The sequence below is a fragment of the Canis aureus genome, chromosome 3 (genome assembly GCF_053574225.1).
Source record: "Canis aureus isolate CA01 chromosome 3, VMU_Caureus_v.1.0, whole genome shotgun sequence".
NCBI lineage: Eukaryota > Metazoa > Chordata > Mammalia > Carnivora > Canidae > Canis > Canis aureus.
Window position 1 is genome coordinate 65,912,402 of NC_135613.1, and position 15,909 is coordinate 65,928,310.

Below are 15,909 nucleotides of genomic sequence, written 5' to 3' on the forward strand. Positions count from 1 at the left end.
CTCTAACTATGGTCTACTTCAATCCCAGGAGGTAAATATTTTTCCACCTCAGTTTTTTGGTTCAAGAGAGGGGATGGGTATTTATTCAGCTAGGTCTCACAAGAGGAGGTCTGACAATGGACCTACTCATGGGCCTTTCTGGGTTGACTTCATTAATTAAATACTAGGTGGGTATTGTCTTTCTTTTTAGTTGTTGAAGTCCAATCTCTCTTTCCAATAATGCCTCTCTAAATATGACTCAGTCTGAATTGATGCTGTTAGTATTGGGCATTCCTCTCTGAAAAGTTGGTTCTACTTCTCAAAAAACTTTGCAGACCAAGAAGGGGCTCTAGTGATAGGTTTTCTTATCCCCTCTTTTCTACTTTATGCTGGCCATTCTCTACCTGCATCTACAAATTTTCTCTCTCCCTAGGTCATGGCTCTGACTTAGGATTTTTAATTTTAGCCTAAACATTTATAGTGACTCTTTGGTAAAAAAAAAAAAAAAAAAAAGATTTTGCTCTATATAGATTCTTAAACAACCTGAGAAATACCCTGAAATGCACTGAGATGTCAAAAATATTCACCTTTCATATATAGGTATAAGCAACACAAACATGACTACTCTGTCTTCCTATGATTCATCTTCTTTCTCACAGGGACCAACTTGCTGGGTAGCCCTTTTAATTAAATTTTCAGGCTCTCAAATTTTCTCTTCTCTGCTCCTTTCCACGGTAATGTCTGGGAATGATTTGTGTTATATGATGGTAGCTGAAGGGGAAGTTTCCTCAGACCCATGCAATCTTAAACAAATCTTTTCTGGTCTGTGCTGCGGAGTGGCCAGTCTTGTCTGCTTCCTGGGTTGTACCCACCACTGGAACCTAAGATTCCGAACTTTTTTATATAGTCTCCTCAAATCTGAGTCTACCGTGGTTCTTTTATGTCAAATGCAAGATTTTGCTGTTTTTGCTGTGTTTAGGCATCTCTGGGCCCCTTCAACTGGGACAAATGAGCATCTCTGAGTCCTTTAGTGCATCCCATTTGGACCATGGAAAATAAGACTTCTACTTGCCTAGGGTCACCACCACTGTCACAGTGGCACTGCCTTTCTGTAGGGGAGAAGAAAGTACTGTAGCTATCTCTAGTAATGGTTTCCCCTAGTATGGCCAGGGAGATTTTCTAAAGCCCCTCCTGGTCTCAAAGTCCTCAGACTCTCTGATCCTATCAGAATACTTACCATTGGATCTCTCTCTATAGCTGTTTGTCTCTGAATCAAGGACAGTCAAGGACTTTGGGGACCAAAAGCTTTGGAATCTGCCCTCCTCAAATATTAGAGGGAATATCAACAGAACAGATATGATAGTGGTCACAAAATGGGATATAGAGACACCAGATGGAATGTAACTTCAAAAATCCTGCAACAAAAGAAGGTTTGAATTAATAGGGGTGGGGATGAAGAATCCTGGTATATTTGGGAATATATTAGGTTATGGAATTGATGGAGTTGGTGATTAATAGATGCTTGATGTGAGGGAGATGAAGCAAAAAGAGAAGGAAAAAGGAGGGAATAGATGGATACTTTCTGTTTTGTTGATTAGGGCAACCTGGGCCTGTGTGCTGCTTGTGTTATGAGTTGGGACAAAATTAATCATTAGTAATGAAGGTTCAAATGGAGCGCTGGGCTTTGCTGGCACAACCTGGGTGGGTTTGTTCCCGGGCCATGCTCAGAATGTGGTGAAGCCTAGTTCTATGGAGCAGCCTGCAATTTGGCATATGAGCTTCAAGAAATAGCACTGTCATTATCATGTAATTCCTGGATGACTACTCATCGTCTGTCAGGTTGGAGGAGTTCTCCTCTCCGTATGTCTGGAAGTGTTTGTGTTCTGACATTAGCTTCTAGGGCATTTGTTGCAATTCTGAGACATGCCTGCAGAGAATTGTGTGAAGTTATACAGGATCTATGATAAACTCTGCTTGGCTCTCTTAGAAGAGAGAAATAATCAGATATGACACCATTGGCAGTGATAAGAATCTATATGCTGCTGAAAAGGAATCCTAGGGTGTTGGTGAATTTGTTGAAATACCAATACAACCAGTATTATGGAGAAAGGCATGGTTCTCTCAGTTGGTAGTCATGAGACCTTGGACAAGTGCCTTACCTTTCCATGCTTTAGTTTGTGAAGGCTTGTTCTGTGAATTAAATGAGAAAATAAATGCAAAGGTCTACCAAGAGTGGGAAGTGAGTGCCTGATAGTTCCTATTTTTGCTGCTTTTATGAGATTAGGCGGCAAAGGGAGAGCATAGTTTTCTGGTAGATCATTAGTAGCAAACTCATGTTCTCTGCTCTAACAAGACATTCTAGTCTCTAGCAAAGTGCCTGGCATATAGTAGCTATTCAGTATAAATGTTGTTGAATAAACAAGCGAATGAATCAATTGAAATTCTATGGATTCATGCCTGGTGAAGTACTGTGATACTACTGTAGGAATCTAGTCTGAATCATACCAGCAACAGAAAAGCAAAAATTAACAGAATATTTGTGACAGTCACTAATTTCACCTGACTCATGGATGGCAATCAACATGGCATCATTGAGATCTTTGGCATTTTCAATGATATGTATCTTGAAAGAAATGTTTGGCAGATATAATGCTTCTCCATCACACACTATCCCTACTCATGCTTGTGTGAATAGCCCAGCAAACTTGTTTTTATGACCTGAGCCTTAATACTTCTCATGGCTGGTAGAAGAACAGTGAGTCAACCATAGGAACTGGAGCCAAATGAACATTTGTTGAAGGAAAAGATTCAGGAAAGCAGTCGCCTGGGATTTCTCGGTGTCCATCAGTTCTTCTGCACTGAAGGAGATGCTAAAGAAGAAGGTAGGACCCAATCCTCTCAAAGAGATTAATGACACAATTTGGGGGGCAAGACTTCTAGAATGAAATAACACAAGCAAAACCAAATTCATGTTACAATTATATAAATAATAAGCCAAGTTGAATGAACACAGGCTGACCATTTATTATATAATCTTCTTTCTTGTTCAAAACAGGAGCCATAGGATTCCACTTACATGTAGACAGAGAAATCTGGATCTGACAGCAAGATTTGGAGTTGAGGCAAAGAGAGGCTTAGGCTCTGTTCCTTTGGACTAGAAAACGTGTCACTATCCCTCAGTGGTAATGCAAACTACAGGCCTTTGGCAGATTTGCTGCAATTTATCATTCCTCTTTTTAATCCTTTCGCCTGCCCCAACATGCTTTTAGGCTCTCTAAACTGCCTAGTGTCCCGATCTGTGCCCTACTTCCACTTTAAGATCTATCCTCCTCTTTTTGGGTTGCTGGACCCAATGCCAACCTAGGGAGGGGGATGTCTCCCCTACCAGTGACAAGCAATTCTTTGGCACCAGCTGGGTGTCCTACAATTCAACTAAATTCTAACATGGTCTACCTGGAGATAGCATCAAATCTCATGGATAAAGGGCTCCATCCCACAAGACTGTCACCAGCCCCACTTCAGATGCCAGTGGCAAGACCAGGTTGTTACCTGTACTTCTGACTTAACCAGTTACAAATCAGCAGCTCGCAAGACCTCTTCTCAGGTTTAATTAATTTGCTATAGCAGCTCACAGACCTCAGAGAGACATTTTACTTATGAGGTCATAGCTTATTATGAAAGGATGTAACTTAGGAAGAGCAAGATTGAAGAAATGCACAGGGCAAGGTATGGAGAAAGGGTGTGGATTTCCATGCTCTATGATTGCACCACTCTCCCCAAATCTTCACATGTTCACCAACCTACAAGTTCTCTGAACTTTATCCCTTTGGGTTTTTATGAAGGCTTTATTATGTAGGCATGATTGATTAAATCATTGGCTACTGATTATTGATTCTACCTCCAGCCCTTTTTTCCTGTCCCCCGCTCTAGCCCCCCCACATTGGACTGACAGTTCCAATCCTCTAACCACATGGTTGGCTCTACTGAAAACTAGTCCCCATCCTCCTTTTTTTTTTTTTTTTTTAGTCCCCATCCTTCTGTGCTTTGTTCCACCCCAGGTCACTTCATTAATATAGCAAAAAAGACACCTTAATTACTCTCAACACTTTGAAAATTTTAAAGGTTTTTGAGAGTTGTGAGCCAAGGACGATGGATTAAGACCAAATATATATGAGAAATATATATATGGTCATCTGAATGACCAATTATATATTTTTCTTATAAATCACAATATTGTACTTCTCAAAGTATAATACTTTCTGTTTAGTATTGTGTAATACTGTTAGGACCACTGTCTCTCTCTGAAAATTCAATATGAATGCGTGTTCCTCTTGTAACATTATCTGACTCTTCCTTCTCAGAACTGTACTCTGCTATATTGAGCATGTGTATTTGGTATCAATAATGACAATCAATAATTTAAGATAATATTTTCGTTTTCACAGAAGCCTACAGTGCCTTAGATAGAAGGGCATATTTCAAGGCTGGACTTTGGGTGCCGGAGTGTTGGTCTTAAGACCCTTGAGATCTGATCAGGGAGGTAACCACTTAATCAATTCAGCACTCAGCAGGTAACACCCAAATTAAGACCTATAAAAGCCTCTGGCCTTTAAAAAAAAAAAAAAAAAAAAAAAAAGTGGCTTCCCAGTCTATCTTCCTCATGTAATTTAATGCAAAAATAATGCAAAACTGTAAAATAAATAAGGAAGCCATTAGTAAAGTTCTGGTTTTTTTCTTATGGCAATGATAATACTTTGTTAAGGTAATAATTTTTATTTTTTCATGCTCATACTGCCTGATGGAAACTCTAGCCAGCACCAAGCAGACCTAATGGAGGAAGTTGGCAATTTAGTGCCACCTCTCCAAAGGCTTACATTTTTTATCATGACTGAGGGGCTATCTGTGGAAAATGTATCAACAAACCATCTAAAGCTTCTGGGCTTGCTCTTCAAGGAAGGGACATCTTTGGATTCACATAAGTGTGGTTCCCCCTATGCAGGGAGGGAATACTGGGGCCATGGGGTCTTGTCAGGCCTGGTTGACACTGATTTCTATACTCTCTGTCAGGTTTGAGGGTCACCTTGGCTAGGTGGAAGCAAGAGTGTCCTCACCCCTGCAAACTCTGATCTTCGCCTTTGTGGATGCTAGAACTACTTCAGGAGCTTGTCCAGGGCCATCAGTCATCACTGACTTAGGTTCCCTTGGATCACTCCGTCTGTGGGCCTACAGTAGAATCTTCCCAGGCTTTGTTCCCCTTCCTTGAATGCAGAAGAAAGCAAGTCAGGGACAAAATATCCAGGGAGACCCTGTCTTAACCTAACAGAGCATCATTTACCTTTATTCTCATTCCTTGTAAAAATGTATCAACTTCATTTAAAGGAAGGGACACTTTAGCATCACTTAGAAACTATCCTATCAGACATAGGATGGGTGTTTTGTTCGTGCCTGTTTTGTGTTTAACCAAGATATCTCAGTTAACCTTCAGGATAAACTTTTTTGGGGGGTTTTACTCCTGTTTTATAGATGAAAAACTGAGATATTAAGTAATTCCCACAAGATCACCCCACTTGTAAGTGATCGAGTCTGGATTTATATTAAGGTTTGCCTAATTCCAAAGCCCCTCATTTTTCTTTTCTATGCTGCTAGAAGAAAATACCATTCCTGTGGCTTCTCTTATCAATTTCAAATAATTAAATTATTTCTGTGACACCTCAATAATAAAGGGACATGACAAAACAAAAATATATGTCCAAGAGCACTCCTCAAGATGTGTTACAAGAACCCATGTACATCAGAATCTGAGTGTGTGGAGAGGGGGAAGATTACCAACCTACTGAATTTACAGGTGATCTGGGCTTGGCCCAATACTCGCTGAATCTGAATCTCTGGAAATATTTCTTAGGAAAATGCACGTTTAGCAAAGTCCTCATGTGATGGTTAGTACAAACTAAAATCACCATCCTAAAGGGGTGCCTAATGAAGAAGAATGAGGACTTTGAGGGAAATCTGTACATTTTATCAAGATCAGAAAGGGAAACAACTTATTTTTCAGGTTTCTATGGAGATCATATGCTCATTTTTTATTTTACTGGTGGAACAGAGGTGCTATTTCTCTGTGTACTAACACACAGCACTGGAACTGAATGGAATTACCCAGCTTTTTTAGCCTGATTCCTTTTTGTTGGCATGAAAAAGACAAAAGAACCTCATGGCCCTCAGACCCTGATATTAAGAGTCAATAGATCTGGCAAGGTCTCTCCTTCACAAAGGCAAGTAAATAGAATTATGCAGATTGAGTTGGCAAAGTCATTGCCTCTGAAACAAGCCCAAAAGCCACAGACACCCACCAAATTGCATAAAACAGAGCTGTGGCCAAGAGGAAGTACATGGCAGCTCTGAATGCAGTAAAATAAAATGCTGCCAATATGGCTGTTGGTATATTAGCATCACTGGTGGAAATCATCAGTTACTCCTTTAGGACTGGAGAAGGTCATATGCTATATCAGAAATATTAATAAAATCATTATCTTTCTAGAAGCCAGATAGAGAGGGAAACTTTCAAATTAGGCTTGGGTGGAGGGAAGACTGAGGAAAGATGCTTCAATTAAAAAAAAAGCAAAACAGTGGGGCTCTTAGCTATCCAGTGTTTGAAGAGACTGGTATCAAGTATTTGGTAGAGATTTGAGCTTACTTTTGTTTTTTTAAAATAATGTAAATGGGTTTTTTGGAAATGTTTCATTATGATCTATTCCGTAATAACGAGCTGCCTGACTGATGCTAAGAATTTTACTTTTGTTATCTCAATCATTCTTCAAAAAACCCTGCGAAGTGGGCATTGTCCTCACCCAAAAACTGCTGGGGGAGAAAGCAGGGCTTGGGGAAGGTGAATGGCTTGCCTGTGACTACATGGTGAGTCGCGGAGACCATCTGGCCCCACAGCTCTGGTTCTGGCTGATTCACCCAATTCCTGCATAGTCTCTGCCTCCCCATCCCAGTTCTTTGCTAACAGCAGGCGATGCCTCATCCAAAATGAGGATTCATCTTGTGTGTGTGGCTGCTCCATGAATTTAGCAAGATCTTGCCACTGTTTTTGAAAATGGCCCATAGCAAGGGGTTTAAACTCCCTCCCAGCTTATGCACTGTACCTGTCCCTGCTTTCTGAGGAGCTGGACAGGTGCCAATGACCCATTTTTAAAGTGTGATCGGCTATGGCAAACAGCATGGAGTGTACAGGCAAACTGCCTGGGTTTTGAGCCCTGCCCCATGACTTACTAGCTGTGTACAGGTGATGTTGTCCAGATTATCAAGCTATCTCCTCCTCATTCCTGTGATTTGCAAAACTAATGTGAGGATGAGAGCATGGGAGGGTTGTAGGAAGAATTGAGTTAATAGATGAATTCATGTGTTTAGAAAGGTGACTAGCACACAGTGAATGCTCAGTAGATACTGCTGCTGTGCTTGTTGTTGTCATGAAAGTTTAGTAATGAGAAACTTTGGGACCATCAATATGGTAATATGCAACATTACCCCCAAAATTCACAACAGATGAGCAACAGTAACTTTCAGAGGAAACTGAGAGAGGCTAAGAGTGTGGATGCTGCACCAGACCACTTGTCTTCATATCTTGGTCTGACACTCACGAGCTGTGTCACTTTGCGTGGCTGGCTCAACACTTTCTTGCCTCAGTTCTCCTATTGAGAAATAGCAGTATAAGAATATTTCCTTCCAAGGAATATCATAAAGATTAACAGCAAGTTAACATTTCTAATGTGTTTAGAAAATGCCTGAGACATAGCAAGAACTGCCTATGTGTTGGTTAATGAACAATAAAAGATCAACTTTTTTAAAAAGATTTTATTTATTTATTCATGAGAGGCAGGCACTCAACCACTGAACCACCCAGGCATCCCCAAACGATCAATTTAAGATGACACCCTTGGGCAGCCCAGGTGGCTCAGCAGTTTAGCTCTGCCTTCAGTCCAGGGAGCGATCCTGGAGACCCGGGGTTGGAGTCCCACCTCAGGCTCCCTGCATGGAGCCTGCTTCTCCCTCTGCCTATGTCTCTGCCTCTCTCTCTCTCTCTCTCTCTCTCTCTTATATCTCTCTCTCATATAAATAAGTAAAATCTTAAAAAAAAAAAAAAGATGACACCCTTGAGGTCCTTCCTTGAAATTGTGGGTTTTCTAACCATCTATTCTATGAGTGCAGCTGCTGCCACTCTGCCAGTTGTTGAAGTCAGACTTGTTAGCAAATTCTGGGAATGTGTTAACCTCAGTTTGTGAACACCGAGTCTCAGTCACTCTTAGACTGAAGGCCTTGGTGGCTTATGTGATCACATACAAAAATAAAAAGAGTGAGAACGGAAAACAAAGGCTTACAGTTTGGGAGCAGTTCTCTGATCATCAAACAAGCTTTTGCAGGCACCATAGGCCACAGATGATGCTCTGAGAAATTCAAGCCTCACGCTGTGTGGTCTTTTTCTGATGATATGAAAGTCCCCCTTCACACCATGGGAAGGGTAGGAGGGCAGCAGCAGATAGAGCCACCCACTTATGGGCACCACTAGCGCCTGCCCGTGGCAACCCCAAAGAGAGCATCCTTCGGCAATGCTAAACCAGTAGATCTGAGCATTTGGGTGAGCACCTCTACAGGACGCAGGAAGAAGCATCTTATGGTGCAAAGAGCATAGACTTTGGGATTGCTTACCCTACATTGAATTCCTATTCCATCATTTATCCAGCCATCGGAACTGTAACAATTTACTCAGGTCCTCTGAGCCTTATTTCTTCAACCTGATAATGGGGATAATAATGCCTACTGACACAGTAAGTTTGATTTAAAAAAAAAAATCCATGTTGTGCATCTAACACAGTAACCAGAACATGAATCATGGTTCCCCATTGGTTAGCAACTGTCATTTATTGTGCACTTGGACAGTACCCAGGTTCTGTGTACTTAGGATCCAGTGTGTCACTTTATCTCTGTAAGGGTCTATCAGGTAAGTTCTATTAGCTCTTTTCTCTATAAATGAAGAAAGTTAGGGTTGGCAAGGTAAAATAACCTGCCCAAAGTCACACGGCTAGGATTTGTGGGACTCATGGTTCCATCCTGGTTTTGTCTGAGTCTAAGCTTGTGCACTTTCCCACCTCCCTTATATCATCCTTCCCTTGCTGTCCTGTCTACTTCATTCCAGTCTGTTCAAAGGTAAACATATGGCACTGAAGACCACCCACTCTGAGAGCAAATATATGAACTACAGTGATAACGATCCCAAGGGTCTTTGTTTATCCTCAGGACTTCGGTAAAGGCCAGGGGAGCTGGGCATGAGCAGAGCAGAGCCACGCAGCACACCTGACTGATCCTGTTGGATGCAGTTTATCTTCAGAAGGAAGATGTATTTGAGGGGCTGACTTTCAGCTCTTCTAATCTTGTAGTTCGGAAATAACCTGCTCTGGAAGAGACAAGCTGAGTTTTGCTGTTACACAACAGAGGTTTGGAGGTATCACACTGGCTTAATTAAAGGCCTCTGATTAAAACTCTAGCACATGGTCGTCAATAATGTTTCCACTCATTTTTATCCTTGAATGAGGTTCCCAAACAACTTCCAGTAGTTTTCTGGGCATGTTATCACCTCCTTGACTTCTATTCCTCCTTCTTACGTTAGTAAATCCCAGGAAGGCTAATGGGCCTCCAAATTTGGAAATTAATGCATCTGGACATTCAGTGAAACGTTGACTCATTTAAGCAGAGACTCCCCCTAACTAAAGGACTTAGGAGAGGGATAAGCAAATAAAATAGCCAAAAACAAACAAACAAAAAGCCCATAGCACAGGCAGTGGCCCCTAGCGGGCTTCAGGGTCTGGGACATTCTCCTTAGTCTGGAAACCAAAATAAAACTGGTATGCACAGAACACACACTTGCATAAATCTGATACATCTCATATTGTGTGAGAAATTTTGAGGTTAGGAGTACGTTTTTTGCAGAATGAGACTATTTTCTTCTAAAAGGATTGGGGATATTTATCTTCTCTGGAGGTAGATAGGTATTATTGCCATTTTACAGAGATGGTCTTAGAGATGGCACATATACTGGTAAAAATGAGTTACCACTCACTATCTTAACAGTCTACCATAGCTGTACCCATTAAATGGGTTCAATTTACCAATACAAGTTGGGTATTTCTCAGTGGCCAACAGCAGTCTTCTTCAAAATTGCTTCAGGCCACTCTGATTTACTTGCTCTGCTACTTCTCTTTGCTCTTTGTTGTTTTTACAGCATGCTCCATATTGGCTACATGGATGGCTCCTGTTCTTCCTTCTAATCCTTGCATCCATGACCTAGTTTTAGTCTTGTCATCTGTAACAGATGCTGTCAGTGCCTCTCTCATTTTCCTTGACACCTGTGAATGTCATGTAGATCCCTTACATGTGAATGGCTTCTCACAGTAAACACCACAACTCTCTGAGTGCTTTTTCAGGCTGCGGGAGAATGCCAAGACTCCTCACATGGTAGCCAGAAGTCCCAGGGAGTTAACACCCCTGGGAGCAGACAACCACCAATGACACACGAGAACTGGTAGATAAATACCTCAGCTTCCTTGCTCCTGGGATGGAACAATTCTGAAATGTATTCTGTATAGTCTTCTAGAGATTCTTTTTTGATGCATTTTTATCCTTCTCTACTGGTGCTTCCTGGAATCACCTCCCTAATAAACCAATCTTATTTATAGCTTGTCTCAGAGTCTCCTTCTCAGAGTACCCAGATTATAATACCACTCCAGTTTTAGACACAAGCCTCTTCTAGTACATGAAGTAATACTGGACTCTGGGGACCTAGAGTAAGAGATCTCAGCCCCTCAATGGTACTATAGTCCCCCAAGAAATGCCCCAGGCAAGCATGACCTTCACCCAGGTTCCTCTATACAGGAGGGGCTTGAGACATTGCAGTTAAGTAAATAGATGGAGAATTTTATGATTTATTCAAGTGAGTAGACAAAGTAGACAGTTTGTGAAGAACTTTCTCAAATTACTTGAGCATCTCAGCAATCATGTTGTATATATCTGGCTTATAAGGAGAAGTCATACAATACAGTGGTTAAAAGCTTGGCTCAGGAGTCATGTAGAACTGGGTTTAGATCCTAATTCTGACTCTTGCCATCTATGTGACCTTGGAGCAGAGTAGTTAGTCTCTCTAGGTCACAGTTCCTTTAACTATAAAATGGGGAAAATAATAATAGAACCCACCTCAGAAGGTTTTTGGGAGAATTAAATGCCAGAATACTAAAGCCCTTGTCATATACCCAAATAGCTACTTGCTATCATTAATATGCCATAATATGTCCCAAGGTATAACACTGGGCATTGTGCCCTTTATTAAGAAAGAGAAAAATAGGTATGGATAGACACAGAAATCTGTAGATTTCATTTTACTGCTTCATAATAAATGAAGATTTGGGCTGGGGTTTGGGAGAGGGGGTATGATCTCCCTGGATTAACACATTGTTCCTGATTTGAGGACTTGTTGCCTAGAAGCAGAGCCCAACATGGGCATTCTTATAGAAGTGATTTATCGTAAGGAAGTACTCAGGTAAAACCTGTAAGGGAATGAAGGAGGCAGGATAGGACAGAGAAAGTAGCTAAGCAAGGATGTAGATTCAGCTGAAATTAGAGTCAGCCTAATCCCTGATCTCAGGGGGCTCTGGAGTATGAATGGCTCTATGGAGTTATTCCATATTGAGGCAAGGGGGCAGCTCTCCTGTACTCTATGTCAGTCAGTGCCTGTGTGGTACACCTCTGAGGGAAGTCATAACCTCCTAGGTATTTCTGGGAGAGATGGCTTTCATTTGCAGAGGACACTTCTTAGCAGTGAGGTGTAGCTGTGAACTGTTAGCAGCCAACACTCCCAGTAGCTGGAGGATGTGTACACTTGTGAAGAATATCTAAGTGGGACCTCACCAGCTTCTATTAAGATTATTTCCATAAAGTGTATATCATATTATCTACAGTAATTTCTGCTGTGGTAATTAGAAAAAACAATCCACCAATGCTTATCCTGCTTCTTGATCAATTGGTAACACAAAGTATACCAGTAATCTGCTTCCTCCCTCCCCAGCCCTGAAGCAGTGTGACTTCTTGCTGGACATAGTAGTCATTGGCTATTACCAAGGGACACTTGTAGAAGCATCTCTTCCTCTGCTACCTCCTAACCTTGGAGGTTCTGAATTGGCTTTCAGATCTCATCTCTGCATCTAGAAAAGTCTTGGCATGGGAAGGCAATTCCACAGTCCCATGGGTTTATGAGATACCCACCAGCTTGTTTTCCCCTTCACACCATTACTACTCCATTTTCTTTTTTTTTTAATAATAAATTTATTTTTTATTGGTGTTCAATTTGCCAACATACAGAATAACACCCAGTGCTCATCCCGTCAAGTGCCCCCCTCAGTGCCCGTCACCCATTCACCCCCACCCCCCGCCCTCCTCCCCTTCCACCACCCCTTGTTCGTTTCCCAGAGTTAGGAGTCTTCCATGTTCTGTCTCCCTTTCTGATATTTCCTACCCATTTCTTCTCCCTTCCCCTCTATTCCCTTTCACTATTATTTATATTCCCCAAATGAATGAGACCATATAATGTTTATCCTTCTCCGATTGACTCATTTCACTCAACATAATACCCTCCAGTTCCATCCACGTCGAAGCAAATGGTGGGTATTTGTCGTTTCTAATGGCTGAGTAATATTCCATTGTATACATAAACCACATCTTGTTTATCCATTCGTCTTTCGATGGACACTGAGGCTCCTTCCACACTACTCCATTTTCTAATGGCTAACAGAGTTGCCAAACAAAGGTAGTGGGAGAATGCTAGATTAAGAATTAGGGGGCCTGAGTGTGAATCCTGATTTTACCACCTGTCAGTTGTGTGGGTCTCAGCAAGTCACTTTTCTGTTGGGAATCCTTTTCCTTTTTCATTTAAAGCATTTTCTTAATTTAATTTTTAATTTTATTTTTTTAAGATTTTATTTATTTACTTGAGAGAGAGAAAGAGAGAGGCAAAGAGAGTGTAAGTGGAGGGCAGGGGCAGAGGAAAAGAGAGAAGCAGTCTCTCCACTGAGCAGGGAGCCTGATGTGGGGCTCAATCTCAGGACTCTGATCTCATGACCTGAGCCTAAGGCAGATGCTTAACCAACTGAGCCACCCAGGTGCCCTATACTTGTCCTTTAGAAAAAACAAAAACAAAAAAACTGGTTCAAAAGACCTGCCCTGAATCCTTAACAGAGAGTCATTGTGTGATCAGGTGAAAAAACACATACTAAAAGGCTTTATAAAACAATGTCCTAAAGCAAGTTATTAATATTACTATCACTGCAATGAATAGTATATTTACCTTTGACTGTCTCTAGCCATAGGACTTTGGTTGCTGTGTGGTATAGCCCCAAATAATCGTCTCTGAGAATCCTTGTGAAAGCCACAGTAATTGTACCACTTTCCCCTGTGCGTTGTCCCATAGCTATTTGGTGATCCATTTTCTGCTATCTCTGACATCCAAAGAATTCCTATGGGGTTCCAGGGGAAGAGAATTCCTCAGGCTCTACAAGAGATTTGGTAAAGAAAAGCCAATGGAAAGATTCAGTGGGAAGACTTCTTACCGAGCCATAAAGTCACCTAAAGTGACTTGTCTGGTTGGTAGTTACCCAACTTTTATCCAAGATTAGCTTCCCAGAAAAACAGTTATGCTGCTACACCAAGGAAAGTGATTTCAAAATCCATTAAAATGATTACCCTAACATCAAAATATTTATTCATTTGTTGCTTAATATTGTTATTTTAATACACAAGTTAACTTTTCTTTCAGAGCTGTGCTGAGAACCCTTTAGTGCCATCACATCTGATACATGTAACACTTACGTACATCACACCTGATACCTACACAGGGAATTTTGCAATCACAGACAGGAAGAATGGATGCTGGCATTTTGAAGGCAGTGAATAGTACCACGTGTGTGTCGGGGGAGACTGCCAAAGATTTTTCTCAAGATCCGGTACTTTGAGACTATTTGTGAAATTATTGAATGTTCTCTGTTCACTTTGTTTGGATTTAGATTATTGAACTTACTCCACTTATTTTATAACTCAACCATTTTTTGACCACATTCTGTGTATAAAGGGCCTTGACCTAGGTTAAAAAGACAATCAATGCCTATTGATTGAAAAAAGTGCCATGTAGGAAATGGAATTGGGAATATAATGCATGGGGGAACATACAGGGACAGGAAGGAAGGAAGAAGACCATGCAGAAGGGAGGCTGAGAGTATGACTAGCAAGTCATGATTCACCAAATCGTTATGCTGGTGCTCTGCCAAATAGGGCTCTTTCGAAACCCTGGAAGCGTGGCATATTGCAACAGGGAGGATACGATCTGGTTTTGAAGGCAAGTGAATGGATCAACTAAATAAGTTTACTTCTATTACTGAGGTCATTTAAAACCTTCCCACTCAAAATGTCGGTCCTCACACCAGCAGCACCAGCATCCCTCGGGAGCTTGTTAGACATGCAGAATGTAAGGCCCCACTTCACAGGTACTGAATCAGAATTTGTCTTTTAAAAAAATCCCCAGGTAACTTCACATTATGGTTGATAATCATTCCTATAAAGAACACAAATAGTTTAAGAAAGGTCTCTTCTTTCAGGAATGAAGCAGTAGGGCTATAGGAAACTTAATAAAGACTTTTCTTCATACTTTTCCTCCTCACATCAGCTTGTTTAAATGAGTTCAATTTGTAGTGGAAGAAACAGAAAAGTAAATTGATCGTTGTAATATAGAATGATGAATACAATCGATGTACGTGTTTACTTACAAGAAAAGTTTCACATGGAACACTGTTTAGTATTCTAAACCTAAACCCCTTTTTAAAAATTTATTTTAGCACTTAAAAACTTCTTTGTTAACCAGTATTATAGAATGGAAAGAGCCAGGCTCCAACTCTCATCTCTGTGATTCTAAAATTGAGGCCATTTGATGTCTTTCTGAAGGTCCTCTACTCAAGGCTCTGAGAGGTCCCCACTCATCCCCAAGACGGACCTCCTATCAGCACACCCCGACTCAGCATCAGCATACCTGCTCCTCTCTGGCCCTGTACTCGGTTCCTCTTTCTGAGCCTGACAGGCCTCTGCCTTGTTTCCCTGCACTTGAGTCTTAGTCTTAGGTCCTACCTTGCCAGCCCTGCTCCTAAAGACTAGACTTTGTCTGGATTCTACACTAGAATCATGCTTCCTGCTGAGACATCCAGCCATGCCTGGATTTCTAAGGGAGACCTGGCTAGAGATTCCTTATTACTCTATTTACTGATCCCCTCATGACCTTCTGAGATTATTTATGATCAAAATACCATATAGAGACATGAACACTGTAATCAAGGCAGGGAATGGGGATTTGGGTCGCTATTTTAAAGAGTGGTCAGGAAGATCTTTCTGATATGATAGCCTCTCTCATCTGCCATCTTTTCCTGTTTGCTTCACATCTTGTGTTTTTACTTAAAAAAAAGAAAAGAAAAGAAAGCAAAGGTCCTTTGTAGTCATTTTAATGAGGCTCTGGGAAAAGAGCAATGATAAACATATACATTTAACCCACCAGTATTAAATGAAGTTGCAGCTGCATTTTCTAATATAATTGTAGTTGCCTTGTTTTTCTTTAAGAAGTGTGTTAGACTAAATAGGCTTATGAAAAATTGAGATATTCCTACCTGGGCTCATTTCAAAATGAGGTCCTACATTAAGGGTTTTCCTAATCCCTAGAGATTCTTGCTGCAAGCACTCAAATTCTATTAGAAGGTATTAATTTAAAAGCACACAATACATTTTCAAACATGATTTAACATTTTTAAAAAGATTTTATTTACTTATTCATGAGAGACACACACAGAGAGGCAG